The 19,318-nt window shown below is 39.5% G+C and overlaps 1 protein-coding gene and 1 pseudogene across 2 annotated transcripts in view; one reads left to right on the plus strand and one right to left on the minus strand.

The window, feature by feature from the left end:
* Window positions 1-19,318, minus strand: part of LOC133608890 (UDP-glucuronosyltransferase 2B37-like) — a 696,509-nt gene that overhangs the window by 50,267 nt on the left and 626,924 nt on the right. The window lies entirely within an intron of this gene.
* LOC133608357 (UDP-glucuronosyltransferase 2A2 pseudogene) lies at window positions 10,819-12,309 on the plus strand (annotated as a pseudogene).

Raw genomic sequence — 19,318 nt, forward strand, 5'->3', positions numbered from 1 at the left:
TTTGTTAGAAATATATGCCACACTGTGAACCCACACCAAACAAGAATGACAAACACATTTTGGGAGAACATCCGCACCGTAACACAACATAAACACAACAGAACAAATACCCAGTACCCTTTGCAGCACTAACTCTTCCGGGACTCCCCCCACCCCCACCCCCCGCAGTTACAAAAAGGTTGGGGACCACTGTTATACAAGACTTTGCCTATACTCAATTAATAGCCCCTCTGCTGGTTACAGCCATGTCCTGCACTCTATTTTGCCCCATGTATACCTCAAAATGCAATTAATTGACAAATAGAACAAAAAAACAATACTGATCATTACAGATGTCCGATAATATTGGACTGCCGATATTATCGGCCGATATATGCTTTAAATTGTAATATCGGAAATTATCGGTATCGGTTTCAAAAAGTACAATTTATGACTTTTTAAAACAGTTGCGTCTCCCAGTCATACTTGCCAACCCTCCCGATTTTCCCGGGAGACTCTCGAATTTCAGTACCCCTCCCGAAAATGTGCTGGAATTTCTCCCGATTTCCACCCAGACAACAATATTGGGGGCGTGCCTTAAAGGCACTGCCTTTGCATGCCGGCCCAGTCACATAATATCTACGGCTTTTCACACACACCAGTGAATGCAAGTCATACTTGGTCTACAGCCATACAGGTCACACTGAGGGTGACTATATAAACAACTTTGAAACTGTTGCAATTATGCACCACACTGTGAACCCACACCAAACAAGAATGACAAACACATTTCGGGAAAACATCTGCACCGTAACACAACATAAACGCAACAGAACAAATACCCAGAACCCCTTGCAGCACTTACTCTTCCGGGACGCTACAATATACACCCCCCGCTACCTCCTACCCCCGCCACCTCAACCCTCGCCCTCCCCCAACCCCGCCCACCTCAACTTTTACATGCTCTCTCAGGGAGAGCATGTCCCAAATTCCAAGCTGCTGTTTTGAGGCATGTTAAAAAAAATTATGCACTTTGTGACTTCAATAATAAAAATATGGCAGTGCCATGTTGGCATTTTTTTCCATAACTTGAGTTGATTCATTTTGGAAAACCTTGTTAATGCATCCAAAATTAGGCATAATAATGTGTTAATTCCACGACTGTATACATCGATATCGGTTGATATCGGAATCGGTAATTAAGAGTTGGATGATATCGGAATATCGGATTATCTCTGACATTGATGACATTCATCATTCAGGATGTCACCAAAATAAATGCACAAATCATTGGAAATGTTGTGTCTGAAAGACAAAAATACCAGTGTCAAAGCACTAAAGTTAAAGTTAAAGTACCAATGATTGTCACACACACACTAGGTGTGGCGAAATTTGTCCTCTGCATTTGACCCATCCCCTTGTTCACCCCCTGGGAGGTGAGGGGAGAAGTGGGCAGCAGCGGTGCCGCGCCCGGGAATCATTTTTGGTGATTTAACCCCCAATTCCAACCTTTGATGCTGAGTGCCAAGCAGGGAGGTAATGGGTCCCATTTTAATAGTCTTTGGTATGACTCGGTTTGAACTCACGACCTACTGATCTCAGGGCGGACCCTCTAACCACTATGCCAGTGTTTTTCAACCTTTTTTGAGCCAAGGCACATTTTTGTCATTGAAAAAAATGCGGAGGCACGCCACCAGCAGAAAACATAAAAACATTAAACTCAGCAGCTGATATTGACAATAAAAAGTTGTTCTCGCAAGTGTTGGATAAAAATTCTAACCATAACCAACCATGCATGACTATAGCTCTTGTCTCAAAGTACTGTCACATCACGCCGTGACTTATTTGGGGTTTTTTGGTGTCTTCCTGTTTGTAGTGTTAGTTATTGTCTTGCGCTCTTATTTTGGTGGCTTTTCCTGTTTTGTTGGTATTTTCCTGTAGAAGTTTCATGTCTTCTGTATGTTTTGTTTTAGCAAACAAGGCTATTTAAGTTGTCGCTATCCTATTGTCATGTCATGTTCGGATGTACTATGTGGATGCCGTCTTTGCTCCACAGTAAGTCTTTGCTGTCGTCCAGCATTCTGTTTTTGTTTACTTTGCAACCAGTTCAGTTTTAGTTTTGTTTTGCATAGCCTTCCCTAAGCCTCAATGCCTTTTCTTAGCGGCACTCGCCTTTTGTTTATTTGTGGTTTAAGCATTAGATGCCTTTTTACCTGCACGCTGTCGTCTGCATATTGTTATCACAACAAACCATGTTTCCGACATCTACGAAGCAATTAGCTACCGGCTGCCACCTACTGATATGGAAGAGTACAACATGGTTACTCTGCCGCGCTCTAGACAGCACCGACACTCAACAACGGCACATTTGCAGATTATTATTACTGGTTTGCAAAAAATATTTTTAACCCAAATAGGCAAAATTACATATTCTCCCACGGCACACCAGCCTGTATCTCACGGCACACTAGTGTGCACAGTGGTTGAAAAACACTGCACTAGGCCACTGAGTATAGGTTAGAAAGCATATTCCCACTAAAACATCACACCTGCTGTGGAGTATTTTCATTCATATGCACGAGTTCCCCTCTAACTTGAACTGTCAAAACTCCGTCAACTAACTTCTACTGCCAAACCCATTTTTATCACATAAAACCGGTCAACCTCAAGACCAACTTTGAACTTGCTTATCAGCACACGAGCAAGTAAGCATTTGATGTTGAAAGCCAAAGTCCTGCTCCAGTTGGAACACTGACAACACATGCTCTCTGCAGCTGAAGGGGAATTCCGCACTGGAAGTCAAATGAGGTAGGCTAATATTGACTTTTGTATCGACTGTGATAGTTACTACTTATGAAATGTTAACAGTCATATTGGTAGTCCAATCGCAGCAACAATGCATTCAGGTGTGTGTGTGTGCGTACGACATGCGGTGATGATCGATTTGTGTGCAAATGTAGTCATTTTTACTCAAATAAATGCTAAAAAGCGATTTTAATCATACAGAACACACATTTATAACACAGTTTAATGGACAAATATTAGTATTTATTTTATGGTTTTATTATTATTATTATTATTTAGTAATGAGCGGGGGTACCTCCTCACCTATCTACCTCGACCGCATGTCCCTGACACAGTAGAACCTCCAAGGTCAAAGCAACATTTATGTTGCTCGACCTCTGATTTGTGCAACTTTGGAAAAAAAACATTGGAAATATTGCAATTACTATTTCCTAGGGTGTGTTATTATGAAACGGAAAAAAGTAAAATCGCTCACTTTTCATTGCACGTTCAATTTGACTTCTATTATCATGGTATCATTAAATACAGTTTCCCGTATAACACAATGAGAATGCTACATTGCTCAATTATTCTACCTTATTTCAATTATTGTGCAGAAATATGGGGAAATACATACATCACAGCAACATAATGCCTTTATTTCTATCACAGAAAAAAGTAATTGGTATTATTTCTAAAGTAGGATACAGAGACCACACAAATCCACTCTTCATTAGGACAGGATTATTAAAACTAAACGACATTGTAGAATTGCATACTCTATTAGTGATGTTCAAAGCTAGAAATAAAGTTCTTCCAAAGGACTTACAAAAGTTATTTGTGTTCACGTCTGAAGATGAGAACCACAGAAGGCCGTATGATATTAAACATCCAAAATTTCGAACAAATTTGAAGCAAATGTGCTTGTCTGTTGCTGGTGTGAAAGCATGGAATGGAAAAAGTTGCAAGAATATTTTTGAATTTAAAAAGAATTACAAAAAGTGACAACTGGAATTATATCAAACTGATTTTTGATTTTGATTGGACGTGTCATTGTGAAAATGCTTAAACGAAAATTTAAAAAGTATGTTGGAGTTCGGGTGTTGGTGGAGGGAACGGTGATAAAGTCATCTAAATAATTTGTGTCAAAAAGTGGGCAGATAAATTTAATAATGTTAGTCTTCCATCTGCTCCTTTCTGATCATGGAAATGTATAAGAAACAAAAAACAATGAAAGTGTCAACTGTACGTGGCTTGTATGTATGCATTTTCATGAAAGGAATAAAAAGAAATGATGATGATGATGATGATGATGATGATGGACAGTATGGATTTGTATTATGTTTTCCAGAGCCTCCAGGACATTGCAATAATTTCCAATTCTGTGGTTGTCACATTTTTCTGAATCTGATGCTTTGTCTTGACTTCGGAGGCGTATTGTTTTTATCCAGACAATTTTTTTACAATTCCAAATTATACGACTGCAGAGGCATTTGATTTTAGAGGTTCCACTTGACCACTTGGCAAACTCATTTTAGATCGGGGGGCCAGATGGAGAACAATCTACTCCCAATTTGGCCAGACTGGTAAAATCACGGCACAATAACTTAAAAATAAAGACAACTACAGATTGTTTTCTTTGTTTAAAAATAGAACAAGCACATTCTGAAAATGTACAAATCATAATGTTGTTGGGGTATTTTTTACACTTTCATGCTGCGGTTAATAGTATTCTATCTTTATTTGTCGTTATTTATACTGAATAAATTATGTGATAATGTTCATCAGTCAACTCATTGGTGTTAATTTTCAATAGAGATGTCTGATAATATCGGCCTGCCGATATTATCGGCCGATAAATGCTTTAGAACAGGGGTGCTCATTACGTCGATCGCGAGCTACCGGTCGATCTCGGAGGGTGTGTCAGTCGATCACCAGTCAGGCATTAAAGAAATAGTCCTAAAAATGAGCCATCATAAATCTTCACTATGACGTCACTTTCGTCACTTGATTGACATTCACGGCACCCGAGGGTCTTTTGAGATGACGCTGGCTGCTGCCAGCTCATTAAAATTATCGACTGGAAGGCGAGAAACACTTTATTTCAACAGACTCTGGCACCGTACCTGTCGTCAAAACTCCAAAGACCGACTGCACAGTTGCACAATAAAAGCGCTGCTTCATCCTGCCTGCGCTAGCAAAATAAGAGTCTCAGAAAGCTGGCGTGCACAAGCTAGCAAGCTACGGAGTTTGCAGACAGTGTATTTCTTGTAAAGTGTATACAAAGGAGTACGGAAGCTGGATAAATAAGATGCCAAAAACCAACCACTTTCATGTGGTATTGGACAGAAAGGAGGACTTTTTTTCTCCTCCATTCGAAAATGCGGACGTCATCAGCACTACTGTCTGATTCCAATCAATGCAAGCCATCAGAATCAGGTAATGCACCAACTTATATTCTTGTCTTCATGAAAGAAAGGAATCTATATGTGTTAAACATGCTTGTATTATCTTTAAACACTTTTAACTTATTAACAATATTAACTATATGTGTTAAACATGCTTGTATTATCATTAAACACCTTTAACTTGTTAACAATATTAACTATATGTGTTAAACATGCTTGTATTATCATTAAACACCTTTAACTTGTTAACAATATTAACTATATGTGTTAAACATGCTTGTATTATCTTTAACCACCTTTAAGTTGTTAATAATATTAACTATATATGTTAAACATGCGTGTATTATCTTTAAACACCTTTAACTTATTACCAATATTAACTAGAAGTGTTAAACATGCTTGTATTATCTTTAAACACCTTTAACTTGTTAACAATATTAACTATATGTGTTAAACATGCTTGTATTTTCTTTAAACACCTTTAACTTCATTACCAATATTAACTAGAAGTGTTAAACATGCTTGTATTATCTTTAAACACCTTTAACTTGTTAACAATATTAACTATATGTCTTAAACATGCTTGTATTATCATTAAACACCTTTAACTTGTTAACAAAAACATATTTCATAAATAAGTAAATATAAATTATATATATGAATGAGGTAGATCCCCACGACTTGATCAATTGAAAAGTAGCTCGCCTGCAGAAAAAGTGTGAGCACCCCTGCTTTAGAATGTAATATCGAAAATTATCGGTATTGTTTTTTTTATTATTGTATCGTTTTTTTTTGTTGTTTTTTTAATTAAATCAACATAAAAAACACAAGATACACTAACAATTAGTGCATCAACCCAAAAAAAACTCCCTCCCCCATTTACACTCATTCACACAAAAGGGTTGTTTCTTTCTGTTATTAATATTCTGGTTCCTACATTATATATCAATATATATCAATACAGTCTGCAAGGGATACAGTCCGTAAGCACACATGATTGTGCGTGCTGCTGGTCCACTAATAGTACTAACCTTTAACAGTTAATTTCATTAATTACTAGTTTCTATGTAACTGTTTTTATATTGTTTCACTTTCTTTTTTATTCAAGAAAATGTTTTTAATTTATTTATCTCATTTTTTTATTTTTTTTATTTTAAAAAGGACCTTATCTTCACCATACCTGGTTGTCCAAATTATGCATAATAATGTGTTAATTCCACGACTGTATATATTGGTATCGGTTGATATCGGTATCGGTTGATATCGGAATCGGTAATTAAGGTTTTGGTCAATATCGGAATATCGGATATCAGCAAAAAGCCATTATCGGACATCCCTAATTTTCAATCTATCAAGATAAAAAAAGATAATATCAAAATCAAATTACAGGATGTTATTTATGTAGTTTGCTCATTTTCCTCGACTGGTGCACTAACATCATGGGGTTTATTTTTTTTTATGCATATGTAGCATCATCTACAAAGATACAACGAATTGCTATTGCGACATCTAGTGGACACATTTAGAACAGCAGTTTCTTTCATTCAAAAATTTTGGCTCATTTTTATACTTAGCAAACTCATCCAGCGGGCCGGATAAAACCTGTTCGCGGGCCGTACGTTTGACACCCCTGCTCTAGACAATCAATAATTACATTTAATATAGTTTTGCATTCATATTCTACCGCTTATCCTGGGTGAGCTGGAGCCCAGCCCAGCTTGGAGAGACAAAATTCTCCAGAGGTTTGAATTATCCCAAATATTGTTTTCGGCCATTATAAAGTTTAGGAGGTGTGCTAGAGCCTATCCCAGCTGACTTTGGCTGCACTCAACCACTCCCACAGTCAACTGGGATAAGTTTATTCTTACCCATGACCGTGAAGAGCATAAGTGGTAGAAAATGTTTCAGTGGATGAATATTAGGTTTGTCCCGACTTTCGATACAAGTTTTTCACTGGAGCCTTGCGTTTTGGCCGATACTGATATCGATGTGATGCGATATCAGTACTAATCATATATACTTTTACTATTTTGTAGTGTAAAATCATACAATGGTAGACATAAAAAAAACACATATTTATTATTTAGTGTCTGGAATTAACTTATGTCGACTTAAAGTTAAAGAGAAGTGGTAAATGTTTGGCGACACCTAGTGGCCACAATAATTCATCACGTTAAGCTCATGACTGGAGATGGGTACCCAGGTTGTTTTTTTTAAGTACCGACCAAAGTTCGTTGGAATTACCGGCTATTGATTCACGTAAAATCCAAATGGACAACATTTCGATAACTTTGCTCCACGTCCAGGTGCAGACTCCACACGGGTTCAAACACTTGGCCAGGAAACAAGCAGTCAAGCCCTCAGAGTGGACTCATTACATGTTACTGATTAACATTAACGATGTTACACCTCTAAATTTGTTGATGCAATCTAAAACTAAGATGCACATTACAATCAAAGAACTGGTCTGTAATAAATACAATATTTACCGTATAAACATTTTGTAGAACAAAACAAAAGACTGTCATATTAAATTTAATGGCAAAGACCACTTCCTGGCTAAGGCAACACACCGTAGTCTATACACTACGGCTTGGAATTGCAACTGCATGCAAATTCTACTGTATAATTCAGTACAGTACGTGCAAATGAGGTACAGAAGTGAAAGAACACAAGATAACTGGACAGCACAGCTCAGTGTTAAATGTTAAACAAAACAAAAAAAAATTTTAGTTAACATTTATTAACACAAAATTGATACCGTTGCAGGAAGTTGACTGATGCGGACACATTTGTTACTGGATACTTTCTAATATGCTTTTGCCTTGGAGACTTTGTAAATGTACGTAATATCCAACTATAATTATTTTAAATGTGTTTATATTGACAAATGTCATGTTTTAGACTGCATCCATCCATCCATCCATTTTCTACCGCTTGTCCCTTTCGGGGTCAGGGGAGCTTATCCCAGCTGCACTCGAGCGGAAGGCAGCGTACACTCTGGACAAGTCACCACCTCGTCGCAGGGCCAACACAGATAGATGGTCACACTCATATTCACACACTAGGGCTATATTAGTACAGTATTGTTCAACTAGAAAATTCCTGCAGAAATTTTAATGGGCCTGTTATCTGTGCCTTGAACCCCTGACCCGGGGTCGCCGGAAGCCGCCGTACTTTTAAGACGGTGCCGAGTGTCCAAATCCGTGAGTTTTAGTGGGAAACTGTAAACAATGAGCTACAGAGCTAGCCTAAAAGATTAGCATGTGCACATTCAAATGCTAAGACTTGCTGTAAGGTGTATGGCTGTGAAAGTAGAGAAAGAAGTGAAAAATAAGGAAATAAAGTAGCTTGATAGCATACTAATGTTTGCATGCTAACAATTAACAAGTGTTACGTACCAAGTTATATAACTCTGGAGTACAGGGTTGTAGATTTCGCTCAAAAAGTTTCATGTTAATATTAGCATTCTAACAAGCTAACGTTAGCATGTTATCAGTCAGCATGTGTCACATAACAAGTTAAATGACTGTAAGGTAGATGGCTGTGTAATTAGAGAAAAATACGTAAAGTCAGCTAAAAAGTTAGCATGTTAATGTCATACTTGCCAACCCTTCCGATTTTCCCGGGAGACTCCCGAATTTCAGTGACCCTCCTGAAAGTCTCCACGGGCAACCATTCTCCCGAATTTCTCCCGATTTCCACCCGGACAACAAAATTGGGGGCGTGCCTTAAAGGCACTGCCTTTAGCGTCCTCTACAACCTGTCGCCACGCCTGCGTTTCCTCCATACAAACAGCGTGCCGGCCCAGTCACATAATATCTACGGCTTTTCACACACACAAGTGAATGCAAGGCATACTTGGTCAACAGCCATACAGGTCACACTGAGGGTGGCCGTATAAACAACTTTGAAACTGTGCACCACACTGTGAACCCACACCAAACAAGAATGACAAACACATTTCGGGAGAACATCCGCACCGTAACAGTACAAATACCCAGAACCCCTTGCAGCACTAACTCTTCCGGGACGCTACAATATACACCCAATATAAACAACTTTGAAACTGTGCACCACACTGTGAACCCACACCAAACAAGAATGACAAACACATTTCGGGAGAACATCCGCACCGTAACAGAACAAATACCCAGAACCCCTTGCAGCACTAACTCTTCCGGGACGCTACAATATACACCCAATATAAACAACTTTGAAACTGTGCACCACACTGTGAACCCACACCAAACAAGAATGACAAACACATTTCGGGAGAACATCCGCACCGTAACAGAACAAATACCCAGAACCCCTTGCAGCACTAACTCTTCCGGGACGCTACAATATACACCCTCCAACAACTTTGAAACTGTGCACCGCACTGTGAACCCACACCAAACAAGAATGACAAACACATTTCGGGAGAACATCCGCACCGTAACAGAACAAATACCCAGAACCCCTTGCAGCACTAACTCTTCCGGGACGCTACAATATACACCCAATATAAACAACTTTGAAACTGTGCACCACACTGTGAACCCACACCAAACAAGAATGACAAACACATTTCGGGAGAACATCCGCACCGTAACAGAACAAATACCCAGAACCCCTTGCAGCACTAACTCTTCCGGGACGCTACAATATACACCCTCCAACAACTTTGAAACTGTGCACCACACTGTGAACCCACACCAAACAAGAATGACAAACACATTTCGGGAGAACATCCGCACCGTAACAGAACAAATACCCAGAACCCCTTGCAGCACTAACTCTTCCGGGACGCTACAATATACACCCAATATAAACAACTTTGAAACTGTGCACCACACTGTGAACCCACACCAAACAAGAATGACAAACACATTTCGGGAGAACATCCGCACCGTAACAGAACAAATACCCAGAACCCCTTGCAGCACTAACTCTTCCGGGACGCTACAATATACACCCTCCAACAACTTTGAAACTGTGCACCACACTGTGAACCCACACCAAACAAGAATGACAAACACATTTTGGGAGAACATCCGCACCGTAACAGAACAAATACCCAGAACCCCTTGCAGCACTAACTCTTCCGGGACGCTACAATATACACCCAATATAAACAACTTTGAAACTGTGCACCACACTGTGAACCCACACCAAACAAGAATGACAAACACATTTCGGGAGAACATCCGCACCGTAACAGAACAAATACCCAGAACCCCTTGCAGCACTAACTCTTCCGGGACGCTACAATATACACCCTCCAAACCCCGCCCCCCAACCCCCCCCAATCTCCGGAATTCGGAGGTCTCAAGGTTGGCAAGTATAGTTAATGTTAGTCTGCTAGCATGCTAACATTAGAATGCTAGCAGGTAGTGTGTGTCACATACCAAGTTATATGACTCTCGGGTAAACGTTTGCAAAAATAGCTCAAAAAGCTAGCACTTTGATGCTTGCATGCTAACGTAAACATGTTAACTGTTAGCATGTTTCGCAAACCAAGCTTGTTGTTTGTTTATATATGCCCTGTAATCCACATTTTAGGTACAAGATGTACTGGGCCTGGATCTTTCTCACTGGCGCCTCCATTTTGTATGCGACGGCCGTCTCTGGCGGCAAAGTGCTTGTTTACCCGGTGGATGGGAGCCACTGGGTGAACATGAAAGTCATCATTGAGAAGCTCCAGTCCAGAGGCCACCAGGTCACAGTCGTGCGAACAAACGACAGCTGGTACATCAAGGAAACGTCGCCGCTTTACACCTCCATCACACTAGAAGTGGATTCAGGCTTCAGCAAAGATTTTATCACGTCCTTCGTGGATCATTTACTCTCCATCCATGGGGAAGGGAACGCCGCTTGGACTCGTTTCAAGCTAAAAATGGAGCAAGGGGAAAAAGCCTCGCTCCTGCATGAGAAAACGGCGAAACTGCTGCAGTCGATGTTTGAGAAGAAAAACTTGGTCGAGTCTCTTCTCAAAGCCAAGTACGACCTTGTTCTGACAGATCCCGCCGTACCAGGCGGCGTCATCCTGGCCGGTTACCTTAAACTACCTGTGGTCTTCAACGTGAGGTGGACCAGTCACGGCGAGGGCCACTTGGCAATCGCACCGTCCCCTCTGTCCTACGTGCCCATGACTGGGACGGAATTTTCGGATAAGATGAGCTTTTTTCAGAGAGTTCTTAATGTTCTGGCTTTTGTCTTTGAAGACTATCAAATCGCTAAGTACATCACGCCGCATTATCGAGGCTTGATTAAAAAGTATTTAGGCCCGGATGTGAACTACTACTCTTTGTTCCAAGAAGCAGACCTTTGGCTCATGAGAGTGGATTTTGTGTTCGAATTTCCTCGCCCCACCATGCCCAACGTCATCTATATTGGAGGATTCCAATGTCAACCTGCCAAGCCCCTACCAGACCACCTGGAGGAGTTCATGCAAAGTTCTGGAGAACATGGAGTCATCCTTATGTCTCTTGGGACTTTTGTGAGCGAACTTTCTGCCGACGTAGCCGATAAGATAGCGGCGGCTTTTGCCAAGCTGCCTCAGAAAGTCATCTGGAGATATAAAGGTGCCAAACCTTCAACTCTTGGGAACAACACTCTCCTGGTGGACTGGATGCCACAGAACGACCTCCTTGGACATCCCAAGATTAAACTTTTTGTGGCTCACGGCGGGACAAACGGTGTTCAGGAAGCTATGTATCATGGCGTACCCGTTGTAGGAATACCTTTGTTTTTCGACCAACATGACAATTTGAAGCGTCTCACAGACAGAGGAGCAGCCATCATTGTCCAATTAGCCTCGATGGAAAAAGACAACAACTTTTTGGAGGCCCTGCGGGAAGTTCTTACAAATTCATCCTACAGGACGAGCATGCAGAGACTCTCCAAGCTGCACAGAGATCAGCCCATCGCACCGCTCGACAACGCCATCTTCTGGATCGAGTTTGTCATGAGACACAAAGGTGCAGCTCACCTGAGGACCGAATCCTACAAGATGCCCTGGTACACCTACTACTCTGTGGACGTGGTGTTCTTCCTCGCAGCTGTGGTGCTCAGCAGTCTGGTTTCTCTCAGTGCCTTCATTTACTGTCTTTGCTCCAGAGTGTGTCTAAAAACAAAACATAAACGTGATTAAAAAAGAACAAATGGTCAATCAGCTGAACACATTCGACCCTAACAAATCATTCAATTAATAGTCCACTAATAGCAATGTTGTATAATTACTGTTGCGTCCAACCAGTCTTCCTCTCAGGGAATAAAACCCAATGGTCAATCCCAAGTTCTTTCGGATGACATATATGTTGAGTAATAAGGACCACCAAGACAGAATAGCAATACTACCAAGTTTTACTAAAGCTTTATGACACCAGCCCTTACAATAGCAGCATCAAGAAACGGTCAAAAAATCTAATGGAAAGAGTCATCTTATTTAGTACGAAAACAGCTCCTCCCGCCCAAAAAGAAATACAGCCTGGTTGTTCTAAACCGATAAGGCCTCCTCCACAAAAAGGGAGTACATTATACTCCCAACAGACATTCCAGGCCTTCAAGGTGAAACACAGCATAGAGAGAAACACTAAGTGTTTCTTAAAAATATATGCATTCTCCACATTATCCAAGTAAAAGCATGTGTCCCCAAATTGTTGTATTTTCATCCAAAAAGTAGTTTTTTTTGCCCTTCATATTTTTAGACAGAAATTCACAAATTTTGGAGATACGTGCATTTTATTGGACTGCAACTAAATCGTCACCTTGTGTACAAAAAAACATAATAAGGGCTAACCAAAGCAAAATACAGATTGTAGTGACCTGTTTGTCAAATTTGACTTGATCATAAATGAACTAAGGATGACAAGTAGACCTCCACTAAGACAGAACTGAAAGCAAAAGTAACTGACTACTGTATATCTTTGCCGACCAACAGTGCATCAAAATGTATCTTTTTTAAAATGTTTTATTAGAAGCACATGACAAAAGTAATTTTCTTCATTTTCCATATGAAAAAAAATCATATTTGGTTTGTCAACAGCAATATGCATGTACAGAATGTCCTCTATCAAAGCAAAATAATATCTAAACCAGGCAAAATTGTTGTTGAATTTTTTGTTTGTAATTGTTTTTTAATTTTCATTATTTACTTCAAGTTATTACAGTATGTCTCTATACACATATTTTATTTGTTTTATTAATTTTGGCCAAGAAGGCGCATTTCAATGTCTTATACACACTTGTTTTTACATATGTTAGCCAGAGGGGGAGCATTTTAAATTTTTCCCCACACTTGTTATTTCATATGTTGACCAGAGGGGGAGCACTTTTAAAACTGACACAGTCCATTTGAACAATCCCTCCTTTTTGGGACCACCCTAATTTTGATGGATTTCACCACCAGGGGTGCAAATGAGACATTCGCTATTAGATGCAGTGGTTTTCCGTATTGGGACCATCATTTCGGTTCTAACTTGTTCACCGGTCCTCATATGGAAGGTACTTGTCCTTGTTGATGTATCAAGAAGGGTAGAAATACAAGAACACACACACACACACATTGTTGTATTTGTTACCTTCTTGAGACCTCCGAAAAATGCCGACTTCTTTAGGACCACCCTTTCTAGATATATAAAGATTTGTATATACAACATTGATAATATATACATACTATGCAAATATATAAAAGGTAAGATTTTAGTAAAAAATTTTATTTTTTGTTCGTAAATGGTTTTTAATCTTCATTATTTACTTCAAGTTATTACAGTATGTCTCTATATACATACCGTATTTTTCAGACTATAAGTCGCAGTTTTTTTCATAGTTTGGCCGGGCTCCAGTTCGACTTATATATGTTTTTTTCCTTCTTTATTATGCATTTTCGGCAGGTGCGACTTATACTCCGGTGCAACTTATACTCCGAAAAATACGATACTTTATTTATTTTTTTTATTAATTTTGGTCAAAGGGGCCGCATTTCAATTTCTTTCACATTTACACACACACACACACACACACACCCACACACACACACACACACACACACACACACACACACACACACACACACACACACGTATATATGTATATACACGTAAACATATGTATCAAAGTGTATATATACACTGGATATGTGTATATATGTATATATATATATATGTGTATATATGTATATATATATATATATATATGTGTATATATATATATATATATATATATATATATATATATATATATATATATATATATATATATATGTGTATACATATATGTGTATACATATATATATATATATATATATATATATATATATATATATATATATATATATATATATAATATATATATACACATACAGTGAATAACCAAATTAGAATTGAACAAAAGAAGTCAATAGTGAAATATAAACTGTACAAAAACCAAAGCTTTAATGATCAACAATATTGATGCTGTCCTATGAAAAGCATGTCCTCTACCTCCAATATTTGAGAGTTTTTTTATATCCGAAAACAAATTAACATACAAACATGATTTGCTGTTTGTTTATATTATATTATTATAATGTTATAACTCATAGCATTCCACTCTTAATCAGGAGTCTCCAACTCAAGGGCCTTATTTTGTGGTCCTCTACTTAACTTCATAGTTTGGTGTAATTGCAGCCTGAGTGGCCTATGGTTGATTATGGCAAAATCTTGATTCCCACCATACAATAACAACAATAACCGTGCAAACACAAAGATTACAGCACACAAACATACATCGGGCAACACAAAGAGCAAATCCTTATAGGGAACTAACAGTGTTAAAATATAAATGTTTTGCTGCTTTGCATTAAATGTTACATTTATAACGATTAAGGCCTACCATAACTCTGGGTCACTATACTGTAGCTAAGTGATTTAGTCACATGGTTAAAACGTGATTCTAAATGCAAATTCGACTAAAATATGAAAGGGGCATGAAAATAAATCTGCACAATTATCTAAATCCTCACCAAAATGTGAACCTGTCACATATAAGATCATATTTGCACACATAAAATTCAGACAGTTAAATGTATCCTCTGAATAATAATGACTTTCAAATCGTACACGTCTCCTTTTCTTTCTTTCTTTGCTCCAGTTGTTCCTCATACTCTATTTGTGATGTCCATGTTCTTAAGTGAGTCTCATTGTGTTCAAGGTAGAATCTTGGAATCCAAATTTCATACAGAGATTAACTCAACAATGTGTTTCCTCTATGACACTTTCTCCATTAATCATTGGGATATTACACATATATCTAAATTACATTGGCAAAAACGTAAGGGGACTTCTTCCAGCTCAAATTTCAAGGGAAGCCTGAATGTTGTCTCTTGATTCAATTATCCAATATTTGTCTCTGGTTTTAGAAATCCTTTAAAAAAAACTGTGCACTTTTTCACTAGTATCAGTGTATAATTCTCTGATGTTGAAGTCAATTAAACACACTGAAGAGAGTGCTGAAGTGCACAGTGAATAATACACCTAGTAGAACTACAGTACAGTACCTTATTTAAAGGCCTACTGAAATGCGATTTTCTTATTTAAACGGGGATAGCAGGTCCATTCTATGTGTCATACTTGATCATTTCGCGATATTGCCATATTTTTGCTGAAAGGATTTAGTAGAGAACATCGACGATAAAGTTCGCAACTTTACCGGAAGTAGCAGACGATATGCGCGTGACGTCACAGGTTGTGGAGCTCCTCACATCTGCACATTGTTTACAATCATGGCCACCAGCAGCGAGAGCGATTCGGACCGAGAAAGCAACGATTTCCCCATTAATTTGAGCGAGGATGAAAGATTTGTGGATGAGGAAAGTGAGAGTGAAGGACTAGAGGGCAGTGGGAGCGATTCAGATAGGGAAGATGCTGTGAGAGGCGGGTGGGACCTGATATTCAGCTGGGAATGACTAAAACAGTAAATAAACACAACACATATATATACTCTATTAGCCACAACACAACCAGGCTTATATTTAATATGCCACAAATTAATCCCGCATAACAAACACCTCCCCCTCCCGTCCATATAACCCGCCAATACAACTCAAACACCTGCACAACACACTCAATCCCACAGCCCAAAGTACCATTTCAGTAGCATTTCATGGAATCTACTTTTATACCCAATCATGGCACCCACCTGTTCCCAATTTGCCTGTTCACCTGTGGGATGTTCCAAATAAGTGTTTGATGAGCATTCCTCAACTTTATCGGTATTTATTGCCACCTTTCCCAACTTCTTTGTCACGTGCTGCTGGCATCAAATTCTAAAGTTAATGATTATTTGCAAAAAAAAAAAAAAGTTTATCAGTTTGAACATCAAATATGTTGTCTTTGTAGCATATTCAACTGAATATGGGTTGAAAATGATTTGCAAATCATTGTATTCCGTTTATATTTACATCTAACACAATTTCCCAACTCATATGGAAACGGGGTTTGTACAATGTAAATAGTCATGAAAATAAAGAAAACGCATTGAAATCAGAAGGTGTGTCCAAACTTTCGGCCTGTACTGTATATCATTCGTCAGCAGCCGAGAGGAGCTTTTGTAACCTGTGACCTCTTTTTTGATACCAAATAATAACATATTGAAAGGTTCGGTTTGAATTGAGAATTGATTCTGAATCAAATCGTCACCCGAAGACTCGTAATCAAATCGTTTGTTGTTTTAAGACTCACATCCATACAGAATAAATTGCATTCCTGCGTTGTTAGATGCTTCTTGCGCTCAGTTTTTACTATTTAAAATGCACAGAAAAGGGGACGACACATGTCTCACACCGGGATTGTGACTGATAGGTAAAATTCCTCGAACAGAAAGATCCTGCAAATTTGCTGTCTGGTGTAATGACTAAAATACTTGAGCAACCATTGCTTCCAACACAACAAGATACCTGAGGTGAGTGTTTAAACTTTGCGTCCTGGTCCAGACTTACACACAGGCGCCATCTCGCTTCTGACACTGACTTCTCGGGTGGGAAATTGCCGGCTTGACTTTGACATTTCTGCATACTTGCCAACCCTCCCGGATTTTCCGGGAGACTCCCGAAATTCAGCGCCTCTCCCGAAAATCTCCCGGGACAAATTTTCTCCTGAAAATCTCCCGAAATTCACGCCCCCTCCAGCTCCATGCGGACCTGAGTGACGTGTCGACAGCCTGTTTCCACGTCCGCTTTCCCACAATATAAACAGCGTGCCTGTCCAATGACGTTACAGGTAAAAGCCAGTAAATTAGAATATTTTGAAAAACTTGATTTATTTCAGTAATTGCATTCAAAAGGTGTAACTTGTACATTATATTTATTCATTGCACACAGACTGATGCATTCAAATGTTTATTTCATTTAATTTTGATGATTTGAAGTGGCAACAAATGAAAATCCAAAATTCCGTGTGTCACAAAATTAGAATATTACTTAAGGCTAATACAAAAAAGGGATTTTTAGAAATGTTGGCCAACTGAAAAGTATGAAAATGAAAAATATGAGCATGTACAATACTCAATACTTGGTTGGAGCTCCTTTTGCCTCAATTACTGCGTTAATGCGGCGTGGCATGGAGTCGATGAGTTTCTGGCACTGCTCAGGTGTTATGAGAGCCCAGGTTGCTCTGATAGTGGCCTTCAACTCTTCTGCGTTTTTGGGTCTGGCATTCTGCATCTTCCTTTTCACAATACCCCACAGATTTTCTATGGGGCTAAGGTCAGGGGAGTTGGCGGGCCAATTTAGAACAGAAATACCATGGTCCGTAAACCAGGCACGGGTAGATTTTGCGCTGTGTGCAGGCGCCAAGTCCTGTTGGAACTTGAAATCTCCATCTCCATAGAGCAGGTCAGCAGCAGGAAGCATGAAGTGCTCTAAAACTTGCTGGTAGACGGCTGCGTTGACCCTGGATCTCAGGAAACAGAGTGGACCGACACCAGCAGATGACATGGCACCCCAAACCATCACCCAACCATGCAAATTTTGCATTTCCTTTGGAAATCGAGGTCCCAGAGTCTGGAGGAAGACAGGAGAGGCACAGGATCCACGTTGCCTGAAGTCTAGTGTAAAGTTTCCACCATCAGTGATGGTTTGGGGTGCCATGTCATCTGCTGGTGTCGGTCCACTCTGTTTCCTGAGATCCAGGGTCAACGCAGCCGTCTACCAGCAAGTTTTAGAGCACTTCATGCTTCCTGCTGCTGACCTGCTCTATGGAGATGGAGATTTCAAGTTCCAACAGGACTTGGCGCCTGCACACAGCGCAAAATCTACCCGTGCCTGGTTTACGGACCATGGTATTTCTGTTCTAAATTGGCCCGCCAACTCCCCTGACCTTAGCCCCATAGAAAATCTGTGGGGTATTGTGAAAAGGAAGATGCAGAATGCCAGACCCAAAAACGCAGAAGAGTTGAAGGCCACTATCAGAGCAACCTGGGCTCTCATAACACCTGAGCAGTGCCAGAAACTCATCGACTCCATGCCACGCCGCATTAACGCAGTAATTGAGGCAAAAGGAGCTCCAACCAAGTATTGAGTATTGTACATGCTCATATTTTTCATTTTCATACTTTTCAGTTGGCCAACATTTCTAAAAATCCCTTTTTTGTATTAGCCTTAAGTAATATTCTAATTTTGTGACACACGGAATTTTGGATTTTCATTTGTTGCCACTTCAAATCATCAAAATTAAATGAAATAAACATTTGAATGCATCAGTCTGTGTGCAATGAATAAATATAATGTACAAGTTACACCATTTGAATGCAATTACTGAAATAAATCAAGTTTTTCAAATATTCTAATTTACTGGCTTTTACCTGTATAAGTGTAGAATGATGGAGGGCGAGTTCTTGGTTTCTTATGTGGGTTTATTGTTAGGCAGTTTCATTAACATCCTCCCAGCGCGGTAACAACACACAACAACAGCAGTCACGTTTTCGTCTACCGTAAAGCAGTTCGTCTTCTGTAAATAGCAATGTTGTGACACTCCTAAACAGGACAATACTGCCATCTACTGTACATGCATATGTGACAATAACATCTAGGGCTTTTAGAGAGTGCAGTGCACAACTGCGCACACAACAAGGAGACGAAGCAGAAGAACGAGGAAGATACAGCCATGGCGACGCCGACGACGAGT

This window comes from Nerophis lumbriciformis, linkage group LG06 (assembly GCF_033978685.3).
Source record: "Nerophis lumbriciformis linkage group LG06, RoL_Nlum_v2.1, whole genome shotgun sequence".
In the NCBI taxonomy this organism is placed as follows: domain Eukaryota; kingdom Metazoa; phylum Chordata; class Actinopteri; order Syngnathiformes; family Syngnathidae; genus Nerophis; species Nerophis lumbriciformis.